The 18,547-nt window shown below is 37.6% G+C and overlaps 1 long non-coding RNA gene across 1 annotated transcript in view; it reads left to right on the forward strand.

Moving 5' to 3' along the window:
* Nucleotides 1-17,951, forward strand: part of LOC131826794 (uncharacterized) — a 34,429-nt gene extending 16,478 nt beyond the window's left edge. The window contains exons 3-4 of the long non-coding RNA XR_009351751.1: nucleotides 500-609; nucleotides 13,689-17,951. This is a non-coding gene — a long non-coding RNA (uncharacterized LOC131826794). The remainder of the gene's footprint in view (nucleotides 1-499; nucleotides 610-13,688) is intronic.
* The last annotated feature ends 596 nt before the right edge of the window (nucleotides 17,952-18,547 follow it).

An 18,547-nucleotide genomic window follows, 5' to 3' on the forward strand; every position in this document is an offset into this window, starting at 1 on the left:
CCGATGCAAGGACATTGTGAGAGATAATAAGGGACTACTGTTGTTTTCAAGTCACTAAGTTTTAAGTGAATTCAGTTATGCACCAATAAATGGTTAACCAAGTCAAATGTACGTGAGGGTTCATGTGGAAATGTTTATTCATCTTCATCACTTTTCCTACTCCTGACTCCTAACTTCTGCAGCAACCAGGATGATGGTTTGTACACACAAAAGAAATCGTATTTCTTTAAATGATTATGAGGATTAAATAAGACCACACACAAAAACATCTAGTAGAATGATCAGTAATACGAAGTGATCAAGAAATATTAACTGAATGTGAAATTGCTAAATGAATTGTTTATTTTCTAGCTTTATTAACATTGTGTAAGTTTAACACTGTGTAAGTTTAAGATGTATGTGTTGATTTGATAAACTTATATATTGAAAAACAACTGTTACTACCATAGCATCAGCTAACATCTCCAGCATACCATATAATTACATTTTTTTTTTGCAGGTGAGACTCTTCAAGATTTACTCTTTTAAAAACTTTCAATATATAATTATTAGCTATAAGCACCATGCTATACATTAGATCCCTAGGACTCGTTCATCTTATAAATGAAAGTTTGTACACTTTGACCAACATCTCTCCATTTCCTCTACCCCTCAACCACTGGTACCCACCATTCTACTTTCTGTTTCCATGAGTTCAGTATTTTTAGACTCTACATGTAAGTGATATTGTAGAGTCTTTTCTTCCTCTGATTTATCTTACTTTGTCTAATATCATCAAGGTCCAGCCATGTCACAAATGGTAGGATTTCCTTCCTTCTCATAGCTGAATAATATAGTCCATTATATATTACATTACAATATAATATCATAATGTGACATATCACAATCACATCTTCTTTATCCATTCATCTGTTGAGAGACACTTAGGTTGTTCCATATCTTGGCTATTATGAATAATGCTGAATTGAACATGGGAGTGAAGATATTTTTTCAAGACCTTGTTTTGATTTCCTTTGGATATATATGTAGAAATGGGACTGAAGAATCATACGGTAGTACTTTTAAATTTTTTGAGGAAACTCCATTTTGTTTCACAGTGTCTGTACAATTTACATTCCCACCAACAGTGTACAAGGGTTCCCTTTTGGTTACATCCTTGCCAACCTTTCCTTGTAATCTCTTGTCTTTTTGATGACAGCCATTCTAACAGATGAGTGCGGATATCTCACCCTGGTTTTGATTTGCATTTCCCTGATAATGAGTGATGTTAAGCACCTTTTCAGGTACCTGTTGGCCATCTGAATAATGTCTTTGGAAACATGTCAGTTCAGTTTTCTGCCCATTTTAAAAACCAGATTTTTTTTTTTTTTTTTTTTTTTGCTATTGAGTTGTATGAATTCCTTATGCATTTTGAATACTGATATCTCATCAGATACATGATATACAAATCACTCCATAGGTTACTTTTTCATTTTGTTGATATACAGAAGCTTTTTAGTTTGATGTACTCCCACATGGTTATTTTTGCTTTTGGCCCTTTGCTTTTATTTATTTATTTAAAAAAATATTTTATTTATTTGTATGACAGAGAGAGATCATAAGCAGGCAGAGAGGCAGGCAGAGAGAGAGGAAGGAAAACAGGCTCCCTGCTGAGCAGAGAGCCCGATGCGGGACTCGATCCCAGGACCCTGAGATCATGACCTGAGCCGAAGGCAGAGGCTTAACCCACTGAGCCACCCAGGCGCTCCTTGACCATTTGCTTTTAGTGTGAAATCAAAAAAATCATAGCCAAGACTAATGTCAAGGAGCTTTCCCCCTGGGTTTTCTTCTAGGAGTCATACTATTTTAGGTTTTAAGTCTTTAATTCATTTTGAGTTAATTTTTGTAAGTGCTATAAGACAGGGGTCCAGTTTCATTCTTCTGCATGTGATTATCCAATTTCCCCAAAACCCTTTTTTGAGGAGACTATCCTTTCTTCACTGAGTATTCTTGGCTGTCTTGTCAAATATTAGTTGACTGTATGTATGTGGATTTATGTCTCTTGATTCAGTTCTATTAGTCTCTATGTCTATTTTAATGGCATTACCATGTGGTTTTGATTTCTATAGCTTTGTAGTATAGTTTGAAATCAAGAAATGTGATGCCTCTGGTTTTTATTCTTCTTGCTTAGGACTGTTTTGGCTATTTGGAGTCTTTTGTGGTTATATGCAAATTTTTGGATTGTTCTATTTTTGTGAAAAATGCCATAGGAATTTTGGTGGGAATCATGTTGAATCTATAGATGGCTTTGGGTGGTATGACCAATTTAACAATATTAGTTCTTCCAATACAGAACATGGGATAGAATTCCATTTGTTTATGACCTCTTGCACCAAAGACCTATAGTTTTTAGTGTACAGATCTTTTGCCTCCTTTGTTCAATTTATACGTAAGTATGTTATTGTTTTTGAAGTTGTGGTGAATGAGACTGTTTTTTACTTCTATTTCAGATATTTTGTACTTAGTGATTAGAAACAAACTGATTTCTATATGTTGGTTTTGTATCCTACAGATTTACTGAATTCCTTGATTAGTTCTAACAGTTTTTGGTGAAATCTTTAGAAATATAGGTATATAATCACATCATCTGCCATAAAAAACAATTTTACTTCTTTTTTTCCAATTTGGATGTCTTTCTCTCTCTCTCTCCTTTTTAGCTTAATTGCTCTGGGAATGGAAGTGGAGAGAGTAGGCACCTTTGTCTTGCCCATGATCTTGGAGGAAAAGCATTTAAACTTTCACCATTAAGCATGAAGCTAACTGTGAGTGTGTCTTATATACCTTTTTTTCATGTTGAGTTGTGTTCATTCCATACTCAATTTGCTCATGTTTTTGTCATGAGAGGACCTTGTACTTTGTCAATTTATTTTTTTGCATCTGTTGAGATGTTATTTATTGATTTGCATATTTTGAACCACTCTCGTTCATAGGGATAAATTCCACCTGATCATGGTGCATGATTCTTTTAATGTGCTGTTTTAGTTTGCTAATATTTTATTGATAGTTTTTGAATAGATATTTATATATATTCTTTAGGCCAATATGTTTGATGAATATATAAATATTTATATATTTATATTAATATTATATATTTATATTTATAAATATATATATTTATATGTTTATATATTCATCAAATATATTGGCCTAAAGTTTCCTTTTTGTGTAGTCTCCTTATCTGGTTTTGGTATCAGACTAATGCTGCCTCATAAAATGAGTTTGTGTCCTCTCCTCTTCCACTTTTTGGAAGAGTTTGAGAAGGACTGGTAGTAATTATTCTCTAAATATTTTGTAGAATTCATCCAGGAAGTCATCTGGTCATGGGTTTCTTTTTGGGAGGTTTTCAATGATTCATTCAATCTTTTTACTCATTATTGGTCTTCTCAGTTTTTTTTATTTCTTTATGATTCAGTTTTTGTAGATTCTATGTTTCTAGGTATTTACCTATTTCTTCTAGGTTGTCCAGTTCGTTGGCATATAATTGTTCCTAGTAATCTCTATGATCCTTTATATTTCTGTGGTAACAATTGTAATGTATCTTTTTTCATTTCTGTTTTTGAGTTCTCTCTCTTCTTTCTTTAGCTAAAGGTCTCCCAATTTTATCTTTTCAAAAATGAGCTCTCAAAGTTTTATTGCTCTTTTCTATTGTTTTTCTAGTCTATTTAATTTATTTCTGCTTTAATCTTTGTTATTCCTTTCTTTCTGCTAACTTTGGGCTTTGTTCTTCTTCATCTAGTTCCTTGAGGTGTAAGAGTAGATTGCTTATTTGAGATCTTTCTTTTTTCTTAATTTAGGCTTTGTTACAGATTTCCCTCTTAGAACTGTTTTTGCAGTGTTCCACAGGTTTTGGTATATTATGTTACAATTTTTGTTTGTTTTTAATTTCCCTTTTGATTTCTTCTTTGACCCATCATTTGCTGAGGAGTAGTGTGTTTTTCAACTTATTTGTGAATTTTCCAGCTTTTTTCCCATTATTGATTTCCAGTTTCATACCACTGTAACTGGAAAAGTTAGTTGGCATGATTTCAATCTTCTTAAATTTGCTAAGACTTGTTTGTGAACTATAAGATGATCTATCTGGAGAATGTTCCTTGTAAACTTATGAAACATGTGTATTCTACTGACTTTGGAAGGAATGTTCTGTATATGTCAAATGTTAGGTCCATTTGGTCAAAAATATGATATATATTTTTCTTTGTTGATTTTGTCTGAATGATCTATCCATTACTGAAAGAGGGTATTAAAGTCCCTTACTATTATTGTTTTGTTGTCTTTTTCTTCCTTTACATTTGTTAGTATTTGCTTAATATATTTAGATGTTCCAATATTAGGTGCATAAATACTTATGATTGTAATATCTTCTTAATGAATTGACTCCTTTGTTGTTATATAATGGCCTTATTTTTGTCTTGTCACTGTTTTGGCCTAAAGTCTCTTTGTCCAATATAAATATAACTACCCCTGCTTTCTTTTGGTTCTCGTTTGCATGGAATATCTTCTTCCTTCTCTTACTTGGGGGTTCTCTATGTCCTTAAAGCTGAAAATGGTAGCATATAGTTTGGTTTTGTCCCTTTAATCTAGCCAGTTTACGGGATAAACTGAAAAATCTTAACTCTTTTGATTGGAGAGTTCAATGTATCCACATTTAGAATAACTATTGATAGGTTAAGTGCATGCTTGTGCGATATCCCTGTTTTCTGGCTGTTTTGTAGTTCTGTTGTTCCTTTCTTTTTCCCTTGCTGCCTTCCTTTGTTAATTGATGAGTTTCCATAGTGGATGCTTTGATTTCCTCTCTTCACCTTTTTGTGAATCTACTATAGGTTTCTGCTTTGTTTTTACCATAAAGTTTACTTGAAACATCTAACAGATAACAGTGTATTTTATAGTGATAACTTTCATTGCATACAAAAACTACACTTAAACAAAAAAAAGATTTTATTTAACAGAGAGAGAGAGGTCACAAGTAGGCAGAGCAACAGGCAGGGGTTGGGGAAGCAGGCTCCCTGCTTAGCAGAGAGCCCAGTGTGGGGCTCCATCCCAGGACCTTGAGATCAAGACCTGAGCCAAAGGCAGAGGCTTAACCCACTGAGCCACCCAGGCGCCTCAAAACTATACCTTTTTATTGCCTCTCTTTTATGCTTTTGATGTCAGAATTTGCCTCTGTACTCACTGACAAATTATTACACCTATAGTTTTTTTGTTTTTGTTTTTGTTTTTTAGAGAAGGAGAGAACATGTGAGCCAGGGTGGGGAGGTGAGGGAGCGGCAGAGAGATAATCCCAAGCAGACCCCATGGCCAGCTCAGAATCTGACACAGGGCTCAATCTCATGACTTTGAGATCATGCCAAAACCAAGAGTCAGATACTGAACTGACTGAGGCATCCAGGCACCTCATAGCTATAGTTATTTTTATTTAAGATTATTTATTTGTTTATTTGACAGAGAGAGACACAAGAGAGAGGTAACACAAGCAGGGGGAGGGAGAGGGAGAAGCAGGCTTCCTGCCAAGCAGGGAGTCCAACGTGGGGCTTGATCCCAGGACCCCAGGATCACGACCCAAGTCAAAGGCAGATGCCTAATGACTGATCCACCCAGGTGCCCTTATAGTTATTTTTAACATTATTATTAATAATTAAATATTAATAACATTTAATATTATTGTTCACTTTTTTTATTAGAGTTCAGTGATTAACATTAACCATAATATAGTATTAGAACATTTTAAATTTAAATATATCCTTTAACTATATCCTTTATGTTGTATATTTTTGTATGTTTTCACATTACTAATTAGTATCTTTTCATTTAACTTGAAGAACACTTTATAGAGTTTCTGGTAAGGCAGGTCTAGAGGAGATACATTTCCTCAGCTTTTATCTGTCTGGGAAAGTCTTCAACTCTCTTTAATTTCTGAAGGACAGCTTTACCAGGTTAAGAATTCTTGGCTGACATTTCAGCAGTCGAATATATCATCCCATTTTCTCTGGTTTGCAAAGTTTCTGCTGGGAAATTCACTGATAGACTTCTGGCGGCTCCTTGTAAAGAGGTTCCATTTTTTTTTTCTCTTAATGCTTTTAAGATTCTCTTTGTCTTTGATTTTTGATGGATTTTTAAAGAAGATTTTATTTATGCATCTGACAGAGACAGAGATAAAAGGGGAGGGAACACAAGCAGAGGGAGTGGGAGAGGGAGAAGTAGGTTCCCCACTGAGCAGGGAGCCTGACACAGGGTTTCATCCCAGCACCTAGGGATCATGACCTGAGCCAGGCACCCCTGATGGACTTTTTAAAAGATTTTATTTATTTACTTGTGAGAGAGAGGGTGAGTGAGAGGGAGAGGGAGAGAGAATCTGAAGAATCAGAGAGAATTCTTGGTTGACATTTCAGCAGTCGAATATATCATCCCATTTTCTCTGGTTTGCAAAGTTTCTACTTCAGATTCTGCATTGAGCACAGAGCCCACTGTGAGGCTTGATCCCACAACCTTGAGATCATGACCTGACTTGAAACCAACCAGCTGCCCCTGATGTTTGATGGTTTTATTATGTGTTTTAGAGAGAATCACTTTGATGTGATTTTGTTTGGTGACCTCTGAGCTTTATGAACTTGGATATCCAAATTTCTCCCCAGATTTGGGAAATTTTCAGGCATTATATCTTTAAATAAATTTTCTGCTCTCCCTTTCTCTCTTCTCTTTCTGGAACTCCAATGATCTATAAATTGGTATCTCTGATGGTTTCCCATAGATCACAGAGGCTTTCTTCATTCTTATTTCTTTGTTCTTTTCTTCCTGGATAATTTTGAAGTCCCTGTCTTCAAGCTCACGAGTTCTTTTATCTGCTTGATCAAGCTGCTGATGCTTACTATTCCATTTTTTCATTTCATGCATTGTATTCTTCAGCTCCAGAATTTGTTTGGTTCTGTTTGTGTGATTTTTATCTCTTTGTTAAGCTTCTCATTGCAACTCTATGTTGTTTTCCTGATTTTGCTGAATTGTGTTTGTTTTCTTGCAACTTATTGAATTTCCTTAAAATAACTATTTTGAATTATTTATCTGGTAAGCCAGAGATCTTCATGGGTTTGCATCTGGTTATAGGAAGCTTATTGTGATCTGGTAGTGGCATGTTACTTTGATTTTTCCTGTTTCTTCAAATTTTGCATTGTTATCTTCACCTATGAAGTAGTAGTCATCTCCATCTTCACTGTCAACTTGAAGGTAGAGGAACTGTTTATTTTTTGCTGCAGCAGTGTGCTGACACTTCTCTATAAACCTGGACTTCCACAAAGGCTCTCTTGTACATGGGTAATTGTCTAAGTCAGTGGTCTCTAGGAGCTTCTGCACCATAGTCAAGAGGGCTGAAACTTGTTCATGTGCTGCTATAGGTCCCACAGCTAGGACCAATGTCTGTCTGCCTATTGCCTAATGCACTGGTTGGGGAGACTTCTTCTTGATTCCTTAGCATATGGTGCTGGATCCCATAATGACCTCAAAAACAACTTTTTTCACAGGTGCCAAATTTTTGTTGTTTTGGGGGACAAAAATGAAGGGCACCTTTTTCCACCATGATGTTGATGTAACTCTTCATATAAGCAAATTATGACTTTGCTTCCTCTGTGTATCATGTATGTGTGACAATGTAACAGTCTATTCATATCAGTTTAACAAAGGCAAGTCTCATCTGTTAGTAAATGTTAATGGAACCAATTGCAGTTGCAGCAAGTTAGTTAAGATTTCCACTTCTTTTCTGGTTATTCTATGTTATATTTATATCCCTATTCTGCTCTGTCTCCCATTTCGTTTCCTTGCGTTTTAAATTCTCAGACAAGTTTAAAGTTCACATTGGATTTGTTTATTTGGTTAAGGACTATGGAAGGTTTGATTAGAATTTCTTAAATGGCAGGGCACCTGGGTGATGCAGTTGGTTAAATGTCCAACTCTTGGTTTCAGCTCAGGTCATGATCTCAGTGTAGTGAGATCAAGCCCCACATCGGTGAAGTCTGCTTGGGATTCTTTCTCCCTCTGCTCCATCCCATGCTCTCTCTCTCAAATAAATAAATAAAATAATAAAACAAAATAGTTTTTAAAATGGCTAGTGAAAACTGTTTCTCATTTCTATCTTTGTCCCCTAGTACAAGAAATGTTTTCAAATACCACAGGGTTGGATGGAAACATGTGGGTCCTGTAATCATTTGCTAACCTTTCATATGGATGTTCATGAAATATTTCTTACATATTGAAGACTGAGGTGATAGAAGGTTGTTAGTGATAGAAGACTGAAGTTGTTAGATGGGCAGCTCATCTGTGTATGAGCCTGATCGGCTGTGATGTCTATTACAATTGGCTATCATCTCAGTCCTCTCTAAACTGTATTCACAGTGAAGAGTTCAGCCTTCCCATATAGAGGGTGCTTCCGTGTTCTGTCAAACTCATACAGATCATATTCTGTGCCAGCTTTTTGTTTTGTTTTGTTTCGTATTTGGAAAAGATATCATCTTTATGAAGAAGGCAGGTCCCTTTGCATGTAGTGTAGTGAGTTTGGAGACCTGAACGCTGGACATTTAGTTTCTCTGTGCTCCTCCCAATTACCTTCCAAATAAGACAATAAGAGTGTTGGATAAAATTACCTTAAAAATTATTTTCTGCTTTATTATTCCATCTTTTGGGTATATGGAGCTGCATGATAAATTTGTATAGAAAAAAAGAAGAATATGTATCAGTTATAAGGGAAATTCCAAGGAACTAAACCTATATCCTTCAGGTTAATTAAAATATTATTCCAATTTGTAAAAACTCCATGTGATTCAGAGCTAATACCTTAAAGATTTTTACAAAATCTTGGTGAGTTGAATCAATGAGTCATAGATCAGAAACCACAGGATTCATGAAAAAAAATGAGAACCTAATCAATCATTTGCAAGGTTGATGAAATCACTGTATACTTTCATTTTTATTTACTTATTTCATATATTTATTTTAAAAATTTTATTTATTTATTTGAGAGAGAGAGAGAGTGAGCACAAGCAGGGGGCATGGGGGAGCCAGAGAGTGAGAAGCAGGCTCCCCACTGAGCAGGGAGCTTCATGTGGGGCTCAATCTCAGGACTCTGGGATCATGACCTGAGCTGAAGGCAGATGATTAACCAAATGAGCCACCCAGCACCCTTTATTTACTCATTTTAAAATATTTACTTATTTATACACACAATGGAATATTACTCAGCAATCAAAAAAATGAAATCTTACTATTTCTAACGATGGAACTAGAGGGTATTATGCTAAGTGAAATAAGTGAATCAGAGAAAGGTATTTATCATATAAATTCACTCATGTAGAATTTAAGGAACAAAACAGAGGATCATAGGGCAAGGGAGGGAAAAATAAAATAAGATGAAATCAGAGAGGGAGACAAATCATAAGAAACTCCCAACTATAGGAAACAAATTGAGGGTTGCTGGAGGCGAGGTGGGTTGGGGGATGGGGTAATTGGGTGATGAGCATTAAGTAAGGCATTTGATGGAATGGGCACTGGGTGTTGTATGCAAATGATGAATCATTGAACTCTATCTCTGAAAGTAGTAATGCACTATTGATTTGTTTACTTATTTTAGAGAGAGAGTACAGACAGCAGGGGCAGAGGGAGAGGGAAGAGAGAATCTCAGGCAGACTTCTAGCTCAGTATGGGGCACTGTGCAGCTTGATCGCACAACTCTGGGATCATGACCTGAGTCGAAACTGAGTCCGATGCTCAATCAACTGAGCCACCCAGGTGCCCCAAATCACTGTATAATAAACAATAAAATGTCAATGGCTAGATGAGGGAAATGTGATGATGTCATTGATGCAAAGGCATTACTAGATTTTATGTATATAATTCTCAACAATTTGTAGTCTGTTGCTATAAATACATAATGGAAAATTTCACCCAGAAGATAATTTTTATGATGATGAATGCTCATGGAAGAGAAGTTTACTTGTTGACCAAATTACGTTTATTGAGAAATAAGTGACAAAACAAATAACAGAATGACACTACAATCATGAAAAAACTGAGATGCTCAACGGTTAAACTGCTAAGACACCAGCTGAAAATCAGACAACAAGGAAGTAAAAGGGATGGGTTCTAATAAAGTGAGAACCTTGCTATGGGGAAATTGGGTGAGAGACATTCATAGTTTGGTTTTGCAATTGTTTTAGGCTATACAAATTACAAAGCTGAAGCCAGAATTTCAAGTCTAGAAAGAGACATTGGATACCTAGCTGCATTGAACTATTTATTAGAGTGCCCTATTATGCATAAATACTATATTTTTTAGCAGATTAGATCTAAGATTTAACATTTATGAGATTATTATGGCTTAAATAAAATGTAGCTATAAGAAGTTATTTTTCTTGTTTTTTTTTTAGCATTTTATTTATTTATTTGACAGAGAGAGACAGATCATAAGTAGGCAGAGCAGCAGGCAGAGAGGGGGAAGCAGGCTCCCTGCTGAGCAGAGACACCCCCCTCCCCCATGTGGGTCTCAATCCCAGGAACCTAAGGTCATGACCTGAGCTGAAGGCAGAGGCTTAAGCCACCTGGGTGCCCCTATTTTTCTTGTTCTGAAGATTTTCTTATTGATTTAATTTTCTTTCACCTTCCTTATTCTTCTCTTTCTTGTTTAAACTGCAGTGCTGAGGTGAGATACAGGGCATACAGTGCTGATTCTTTTATAATAGTTTGAAATTTCTGTCTGCTAATTTTTAGAAAAAATTGTATTTCATCATATTAATCAAAATTAAGGAATATTACAGAAAATAACTGTCAAGTTATCACCAAATTATGTCAAGTTCAAGGAAGTCAAAGAAAGGTAGAAGAAGGGGTGCCTGGGTGGCTCAGTTGGTTAAGCGACTGACTTCAGCTCAGGTCACGATCCTGGAATCCCAGGATTTATTCCCACATCAGGCTCTCTGCTTACCAGGGAGTCTGTTCTTCCTGCTGACCTCTCTCCTCTCATGCTATCTCTTTTTTTCTCTCTCAAATAAATAAATAAAATCTTAAAAAAAAAAAAGGTGGAAGAACTGTTTTAAACTGCAGGATTCTGAAGAGTTCACGGTTAAAGGCAGCACATGATCCTGGATTTGATCTTGAACTTGTAGAATTTTTTTCTACAAATGGAATTGTATAATTTGACAAAATATGAATGGGTCCTGTAATATATCATTGTTAATTTCATTATATATATGGTGGGGCTGTGATTATGTAGAACAGTGTCTTTATATTTTAGGAAATATCCACCAAAATATTTAGAGTCACATTTGCAATTTCTTCTCAGTTCAAAAAAAAATATATATGTGTATGAGAGAGAGAGAGACAGACAGAATGAGAAAACAAATATAGAAACATTCACCATTGGGGAAGCCCAAGAGAGGGTGTACAGGAGTCTTTATACTATTCTTTTAAGTTTTTAATAAGTTGGATATGTTTTTTTAAGTAAAAAAAAAAAAAAAAGGAAAAAATATTTTCTACAATATTCTCCACATCTTTCAATTTTTTGGTGAAAGAAAAGTCCAGATAAATTAGCAAAAGCTAAAAGTTAATTACTCAGTTTCTGTAAATATTCTCTGTAATTTGCAAATATCGACTTTTGATTTGAATGATCTCATTTTGAATCACAACTTTTCAAGGCAGTTTATGACTTTTTGCTTTCTGCTTGTGTCATACAACATGTAAGATTTATGAACCCTTTTCAAAACAGTTTTGCAATATAAAAATTCCTAATTTTGTGTTTTTTTAAATTTATTTCCCCTAATGTTGTCCTAATAAAGGGTCTTCTAAAACTTTAATAAAATATTAGACTTCTGGGCCGTGACTTGAAGCTTGACAGAAAACATTGCTAAGCAAATGAGACGTGGTCCATGATCTTACTTACAGAATATTTTAAATATTCAACTTTAGGCTGAATTTAACTCAGATTTTTATTCCATATGCACACACATTAATGCTTTCATTTATTTTCATTTGCACTTTTAATAACATGGATATTGCAAATGGCCTGTTCTCCTATTCCTCGCCCCATCCCTCCACACCATGGTGTTGGAGTTTAGACATTAGACTGATCTCATCTTCTGCAGCCTCCCCGTCTCAGCACACTACCAGAATATAATCTTTCCTCATGGAGTGACATAGTAAAGACAAAAATAAACAAGTAATTCGATTAAACACGTAATAACAAGTAAGAACTTCTTAGAAGAAAATCATCTTAAGTTTGAAATTTATTCACACAGTTACAAAGTTAAACAATAAATCCCCAACAAAATTAATTCCTTGTTATTGTTATTTTCTTTTTCTTTTTTTTTTTTAAGATTTTATTTATTTTTTTGACAGAGAGAGATTACAAGGAGGCAGAGAGGCAGGCAGAGAGAGAGAGGAGGAAGCAGGCTCCACGCTGAGCAGAGAGCCCGATGCGGGACTCAATCCCAGGACCCTGAGATCATGACCTGAGCTGAAGGCAGCAGCTTAACCCACTGAGCCACCCAGGCACCCTGTTATTGTTATTTTCATTCTACTTGGAGTTCACTGAGCTTGCTGGATGTGTAGATTCATGTTTTTCATCAAATTTGGGAAACATCTGACCATTATTGTTTCAAATACTCCTTTTCCTCCTCTCTCTTGCCTCTCTTTCTGGAATTCCCATTGCACACATTTTGGGATTTGATTTTTTTTTTTTTTAAGATTTTATTCATTCATTTGACAAAGATCACAAGTAGGCAGAGAGGCAGGCAGAGAGAGGAGGAAGCAGGCTCCCCGCTGAGCAGAGAGCCTGATGCAGGGCTGGATCCCAGGACCCTGAGATCATGACCTGAGTCAAAGGCAGAGGCTTAACCCACTGAACCACCCAGGTGCCCTAGAACAAAATACTTTAAATATATGGAATGGAATATTCAGGCACAAATCTGTCAATATTTAACAAAAAATATTCTTTTTTCTGTAGGTTTATATAATGGTTTATATTTTCCGTGGCTCTATTGTTCCATTTAAAATATAGAACTAAGAATATTAACTAAAATCATTCTGTTCAATTACTGCTAACAAAACATATAGGAAGTCGTGCCCCTGAGGGGTGCCTTGGTCGTTAAGCATCTGCCTTTGACTCAGTTCATGATCCTAGGGTCCTGGGATGGAGGCCTACATTCGGCTACCTGTTTAGCTGGAGGCCTGCTTCTCCCTCTCCCACTCCCCCTGTTTGTGTTCCCTCTGTCTCTGTCTCTCTCTGTCAAATAAATAAAATAAAAAAAAAAATAAAACCTTAAGAAAAAGAAATTGCCCATGGTATTTCAGACAGGATCTATTCCATAATTAGTTATAATTGGACTAAGAATTTACTCAAAGAAAATGGCTTGATTTAAAATTAAAAGTTAAATCAGAGTGGCTGGGTGGCTCAGTCAGTTAAGCATCTGACTTGATCTCAGCTCAGGTCTTGATCTCAGGTTGTGAGTTCAGGCCTGCACTGGGCTCCACACTGTGAATGGGGCCTACTTAAAAAAAAAATTAAATTAAATTAAGAGCTAAAGAATCATTTATGTTTACACCCAGAGATTTGGGGACTTTCTTTTTTGCATACCATATCATACCTTATATTTCTCTTTCTTATTTTTGTTTCTATGATACAGCATTATATCAACAGAACAACAGAAGAATCAAGCTTTGGAAACCCTAACTTTCAAGGAAAACTTTGAATTTGAAATGAATAAGCTAATGATTTTTGAGCTCTTAAGACAATGGAGTTGCGTAGCTATTGCTGGACACTATTGATGCATGAAGAAAGAAAATGGCGGGCTCAGGTTAATCTCAATTTTTACAGGGAAATGTGAGAATGAGGGAGCTTCTGTGCCACCACACCCAAGCCCTAGTCTCATTTATCTTCATCCGCAGGCAGAGAAAGCTCAAGGTCAGGCACAGGATTGCACTGCAAATGACAGATCTTCAGAAGATGCTTAATTCTCAGCTGAGACAGGTTGCCTACACCAAGGTCAAGGTGCTGATAGGGAAGGGATGAGCCTGTGAAATCTGAGGCAGGGTGTCTGGCTAGAGTCTCCTGAACTTTCCTGCCCACGGCCTCGTGTTGGGAGACAGACCCAGTCACGTTCCTCAGCAAAAGCCTTAAATGGGGCAGGCATTTTAAAAACAATGCATACCCTCCTTAAGATTGCCTCTACCTTCCCCTCTTGGACATCAGTCAGTATTTAGCGTTGAAGCTCAGCCTATCCTGACGATGGTTGCTCAGGTCCTGCTGCGGGAGGTGAGGAATTATTTGCCCAAAGAGCAGCAGTGTCTAGTAACAGGTACTAGCAGGAACCGGAAGTGTCTGCCTGGAAGTAGATCCCGGGATTGTTGAATCAAAGGGTCAGAAGAGAAATCGAGGCAAGGGAGAGGTTGTCACCATAGGGACGCTCTGGTGACACAGTAAACGGCACCCTGGCAAGGGACCCAGAAGGCTCTTAATGCTCTTCTGGGATGGCTGTTCGAGGTTTGAAAAGGCGAGGACCCTCGTTGAACGAAGTACAGATGCCAGAAATGCTGTGCTGGGGTCAGAGCGTCTGCTTGCTCTTAGCCCATAGATTTAACCTGGTGAAATGTTGAGGAGCATATATTTCTTTATAACAAGCGCTACAGTTTGTCTTAGGGAGAGAACTGTCTTTAAGTGGAAGGTGAGGGATGGTTCGGGAAGAGGGCATGTCTTAGCAGAAGCCAAGGAAACAGGGACACTGGGATGGTTGTCAGTTATACGTCTGACTCTTGGTTTCAGCTCAGGTCTTAATCTCAGGGTCTTTGGATAGAGCCATGCATGGGGCTTGAGTCTGCTTGGCATTCTCTCTCCCCCTCTCCCTCTGCCCTTCCTGCTCATGATGTCTGTCTCTCTTTCTAAAATATATAAATAAAATCTTGGGAGTGGGGGCGGTGGAGAAAGGAGCTAAGGAAACAGAAAAGCAAGTCGAATTTTCCAGTGGGGGAGTGGCTAGCCACACTTGTTAGCTGAGCTGATGGCTTGGAGAAGGGAGGAAAGGAAGAAGACAGGAGGCCTTGCCACGAGACAGTGCCACAGCAGATACTAAGCTGTTGTCAGAAGTAGCCAATAAATCCCTCTGTCTTTCCAAACTGCCAATCACACAAATGTTTTGAGTGAGGTGGTATTTCTTGGCTATTGAGGAAGAAATCTCAGTGCCACGTCCGAGTGGAGAACATAGTTCTGAGCAGCACAGCTCATTGAGGCATTCCCTAAGATGAGCCACTGTAGTGGCTCCAAGAACTTAACAGTGGAGTTGACTAGAACAAAAACACTCCTGGACTTTGCAGGGGCTTTGCAGGGATCCCTGGGGTGGGAGAGGGAATTTCTATTATCTGTCACAGGGGCTTTGAGCTCATCTCCCCTTCAGAGGTGGGTAGCCTCAGAATGAGATCTTGGTTCTACCAGTCTGGGGGCTCAAGGAATAGTCCCTGGAAAGATCAGTGTCTCGCAGGTTCTTTTCTGAAGGACGGGATTGACTCAGCATGCAGTCCAGTACAATGGTGAAGGTGTAAGTCAGGTTACTGGAAACTGAGGGACTTCATGGGGAGGAAAGATAGAGAGTACACCTTGGTATGAGTTTAGCTATGAGTTGTAGCATGAAAATGGGAGAAAACCAAATACAAATGATAAGTTGATGGTAGTTGGGCAGATCACTTAATTTTTTTTTCCCATTTGTCTTCTGTAAAGAGAAAAATTTGTCAGGGGATGTAAGTTTAGCTTATAATTCTATACTTGTAATAATTATTGTATTCTGTAATCTAGCATGCAGACACATTTGCTTTATTTGCTTATTTTTTGAAGATTTTATTTATTTGTTTGACAGAGAGACAGTGAGAGAGGGAACACAAGCAGGGGAAGTGGGAGAGGGAGAAGCAGGCTTCCCCTGAGCAGGGAGCCCCATGTGGGTCTCGATCCCAGGACCCTGGGATCACGACCTGAGCCAAAGGCAGACACCTAGCGACTGACCACCCAGGCACCCCAGACACATTTGCTTTAAATTTATATTATGGATCTTTATAACCCCAGTTTGATCATGTCTTTATTGGGAGAATAAGTACTCTAACCTTGCCAGATGTTTCTGCACCATTAAGTACATTGTAAATGGCAAATACTAAATATATAATCCTGTTTAGTATGACTTTAAAAAAACAGAAACACACACAAATACTACAAGATTTTTACAAATGGACAAATGAGGCACATAAAAGTGAAATGGGGTGCCTAGGTGGCTCAGTCGGTTAAAAATCTGCTTTCAGCTCAGTTAATGATCCCAGAGTCCCAGGATCAAGCCCTGAGTCAGACTCCCTGCTCAGTGGGGGAGGCTGCTTCTCTCTCTGACCCTCTCACCTCTTATGCTCTCTCTCTTTCACTCTTTCTCAAATAAGTAAATAATTTTTTTTTAAAGGTGATTAATTTTCCTCTCAGGATTAGACAGCAAAAGAAAATTCCTAAGATCAACTCTATAGTTTTTGTCACTTATTGTACTTGTTTGGATACTCATGTTGTTTGGGCTGTGAATTTTTCTCTTTCACTGAGTCACTTCTGTTTCAGAAATAGGATTAACGTATCAAAATAAAGCATAAAATACACAACCTTCTTCATGATTGACTCAAACATAGCAATGAAAGGAACTTGAGAAGTGATTGTCAGAGGAGAGATAAGAGAAGGGAGGAAATGAAGAGCGGCCTGGAACAGTGTTGGTCAAGATTTCGTACAGGTTTTTCAACACGCATTATCTATTGGTTCTTAAATGGGAAAAATAGCAATAATTTCCCAAGAAGCAATAGTTAGAAGAATGTGACATTCAATTTTCTTTAAGAATTGAGAGTGCAGGGGTGCCTGGGTGGCTCAGTCGGTTCAGTGTCCCCTTCAGCTCCCGTCATGATCCCAGGGTCCTCTGATCGAGTCCCCTATCAGACTCCCTGCTCTGTGGGGAGACTACTTCTCCCTCTGCCTCTACCTCTCTGTTTCTCATGAATAGATAAATTAAAAAAAAAAAAAGAAATTGAGAGTACAGAAAGACATATTCACACTCAATCAAACTGAGACGTCTCTAAAACCCCAGAGTGACTTAGAAAGTATCATGTCCTTGATTTTTGCCCAGTGTGATAGCATCTTAGTGATTGATGACATCTCTCATGTATTCCCAACCCATTCCCACACTCCCGGAACACATTTTACTCTGAAATCCATCCCTACTTCAGCTCTTCCTTACTCTTTTTTTTTTTTTTTTTTTTAAGATTTTATTTATTTATTTGACAGAGAGAGATCATAAATAGGCAGAGAGGCAGGCTCCCCACTGAGCAGAGAGCACCATGCAGGGCTTGATCCCAGGACCCTGAGATCATGACGGGAGCTGAAGGCAGAGGTTTTAACCCACTGAGCCACCCAGGCACCCCTCCCTTACTCTTAATCACCAACTATCATAGATAGAAGTTGTTCTCAACTCAGGAGGGTTTCTTTGTTTACAAAACTCAGGTGTAAATGAAATGAGTATCTCTCACCATAGCATTATGCTAGTCCAGCTTTCTTATAGTCCTGAAAACCTACACATTTTCCTCTCCACTGGGGCTAACAAAACATTCTGATTATTATATCCCATTGTTTATTAGACCTCAGGTCGTAACAAAAATAAATAACTGGTTTGGAGACAAACAGAACCTGGCAGACTTAAGAGATACTTTATGTTGTGTTATAAGTGCAGAATACATTGAACTCAGGGGCACCTGGGTGATTCAGCCTTTAGATGTCTGTTTTTGGCTTGGTTCATGGTCCCAGGGTCCTGGGAGTTGGGTTCCCTGCTCATTGGGAAGACTGCTTCTCCCTCTCCCTCTTCTCTGGCTTGTGTTCCCTCTCTCTCTGTGTCTCTCTCCATCAAACAAATAAATAAAATCTTAAAAAAAAAAATACACTGGACACAATGAAGCTCCAGCCTGAGTTATAAATTGATTAATAAGATCACTAAAAGGAATCATGATGTTTTGGCAAAAGTTCTCGACAAACAGATGTAAAAATTCTGTTAATTGTTATCTAAGCTCGTGAGCTGAGAAGAAAAAGCTGCAGCAATTGTCAGCCTGTGTACAAAGATTTCCAGCAGATATTACTGTTACATTTTCTCCCTGACAATGAAAAAGAGAGGCACAGGTCTTATTAAGCAAGTGCGCTTTGGCTGAAAAGGGTACAGTGGATTACAGATGCTGCTGCACTGGCTAAGGAATATTTTGAGTCCCCCCATTGCCAAATCTTTTCCTCCCAAGTATACAGGAAAGCTTTCCTTCTTGGAAATAAAGACCAGTGGAAAGCTAGTCTTGCCCTAATGGACAGGAGTTAGGAACGTGCACTGAAAAAAAGGTTATGAAGGAGACCAGAAGAGGGGCTTATTCTTGCATAACTGACTTGCTCACATTTTATCTGTGATTCAATCAGACACCAAAACTTCCCCAAAAGGAACAAGCCAATTGA

This window comes from Mustela lutreola, chromosome 3, assembly GCF_030435805.1.
Source record: "Mustela lutreola isolate mMusLut2 chromosome 3, mMusLut2.pri, whole genome shotgun sequence".
Lineage (NCBI taxonomy): Eukaryota > Metazoa > Chordata > Mammalia > Carnivora > Mustelidae > Mustela > Mustela lutreola.